The 2,480-nt window shown below is 33.8% G+C and overlaps 1 long non-coding RNA gene across 1 annotated transcript; it reads left to right on the forward strand.

Moving 5' to 3' along the window:
* Positions 1-213: 213 nt before the first annotated feature.
* LOC147534033 (uncharacterized) lies at positions 214-2,480 on the forward strand. The gene is made up of 2 exons (XR_015227784.1): positions 214-816; positions 2,128-2,480. It is a non-coding gene; the product is annotated as an uncharacterized LOC147534033 (long non-coding RNA).

Here is a 2,480-nt window from a genome sequence, read left to right on the forward strand (position 1 = left end):
ATAGTATGTACTTATATGATTCAAATACAAGAGAGTAATAATGCAATAACGAAAAAAAAAGTTGAATGGGGGTTTTAGTCGGTTTTCCATTTTAACTTGTATGATGTGATATAATACGAATCTGCCCATGTGTACTTGTATATGATTCAAATACAAGAGAGTAATAATGCAATAGCAAAAACAAGGCAGTCATAGAAAGTCTAAAAATTTTCCCCTTCTACTCATTCAGTTTTGGCAGTAATGTTCTCAAGGGCACCGACCACCATTAATCTCTCTTCATCCCCACTTGTGAAACAACAAATCAAGCTTTGGAATGTCCCATCGGACTTCATTATCTTTTCTATAACCCCTCGCACCCAATCCTTCGTTTCCAACCAAACTTACTGTAAATTTTGGCTTGCCTTCCCATTCTAATCTCTCATCCAAGGAGGCCAGTAGATGATCGATTGTGCAATTTGTTTGTTTATTTCTTATAATTTTATTTCGTATGTTGTTGATGATTGATTTTGGGTTTATTTGGGTAGTTGATTTAAGTATGGTTTGTCTTGTTGTTCGACTTTTTTTAGTTCAATTACATTGTTGATGGGTCTGTACAAGTACAAAAAGATGCATATCATTTGTTTGATTAAATGTGAAATTAAGCGTCAAACAAACATAGTTCAAAGAAATAGATCATATTCAGGTGATATAGCATTTGCTCATTGAAATTTTGTTGATTTTTTTTATCTACTACTGATTATGAATATTTGGGGTTTCAACCGTTAGTGAAGGAATCAATGAATTTGATCTTCTTGGAGTCAAGAAGCATAAATGCAGGTAGCTCTCTCTCTCTCTCTCTCTCTCCCTCAAACCATTTTAATTCTCTTTCTCGCTCTAACATGTTTGTTTGTCTCTTTCTCGCTTTAACATGTTTGTTTGGATCCGAATTTTTGGAGTTCGTTATGAGGTTACCTTCTTGTTTTTAATATATATTCTTTTGATATGAATTCATTGGTTTCCTTTTCGGTATAATCTGTCAATCTTTAGGGGGATCGAGTGAAGATTAACAGACTTACCCGTTATACGATACAAATTAAGTAATACACATATATTATGAAACTTAGAGGGTGTTTGATTTTTTAGCACTTGTAAGTGCTAGCACTTACTAAGTGATTATCACTTAGTAAGTGATATCACTTGTAAGTGCTATGGCGTTTGTTTTCCATCATTTCTAAGTGTTTGATTTTTGTTTTTATGTTAATTTTAAATGTCATAAAAATGAGAAATTGTCTATTTTGACCTTAAAGTAGTTACATTTTAGCATTTCATGCTAATTCATTATGCTCGCGAGTTTGGATACAAGATAATTACGATTTATAAATACTTTGTGTTGAAAAATATTAACCTCAAATAATTAAGAATTATGAACGAGAAAAAACTTACGTTGCGTTATGGAGTTTGGGTGGTTCCGTGATTAATGAAGGAAGAGATGCGAAAAAATTAGAAGAAAAACTTAGGTGAAGGATGAGTCAAGAAGGAAAAGAGTCATCGCTAAAGTCATAAAAAGATTTTTTACTTATCAATTGTTTAAGATTTTCTCTTTAGTTATAATTATATTGGTAATTATTATATTCGGAGAAGGATAAAAATGTCTTTTTTAGCACTTAGAAAGTAAGTGCAAAAAAATAAGCTTCAAGTTGGAGCTTACTTTTTCGCACTTACTTTGACCCCACTTACAAGTGATATTCACTTATTAAGTGAAAAATCAAACAACCTAAAATTGCCGGCCCGCACTTATTAAGTGAAAATCACTTAATAAGTGCAAAAATCAAACACCCTCTTAGATGCTTGTGACAACCACCACTAACTTCATCATATTCATAGTATTGGTTGTTATGTCATTGATTTTGTTACATTGTTGATGAAGAAAGTATGGTTGGTTTTATTGTTCGCCTATGTCGGGACGTTTTCAATTCAATTACATGGTTGATGGGTATGTACAAGGTGCACATCAATTGTTTGATTAAATGTGAAATTAAGCATAAAACAAACAAAATTCTCGTTGGTTGTCCTCATAACTCGGTTGATTTTGCCCTCACTATTGTCTTAGATCCTACTCATTTAACATTAATGTTGTTGGTGTTGCAGCATGGCTGCCATATTGTGTTCCCGTAAGATTGGGATATTCATTTGGAAAAAACCTTTGTGTTTCTTTCCATGGGATGGAGGGAAGCCATGGTGGTCGAGCGTGTCGGTTTCGACTGGAAGACTAGGAAAAGAGTAAATAGAGGGTTTCCCGGACTGTCGAGATGATCGGAAGCGCTGGTGGAAGTACTACACAAGGTAGGTTAATATTAGTTGCACATAGTGTTCAAAGAACACTCCAACTTTGCCTTCAAGACCTAAGGGATGGTAGTGGTATCACTCCAAACTCTGTCGCCACATGTTTTTTTTTGTTGCAACATAAAATCAAAATTCAATATATAAATTCGATTCCCATA

This window comes from Eschscholzia californica, unplaced genomic scaffold (genome assembly GCF_041429995.1).
Source record: "Eschscholzia californica isolate CP2 unplaced genomic scaffold, dmEscCali1.0.p SCAF_6, whole genome shotgun sequence".
NCBI lineage: Eukaryota > Viridiplantae > Streptophyta > Magnoliopsida > Ranunculales > Papaveraceae > Eschscholzia > Eschscholzia californica.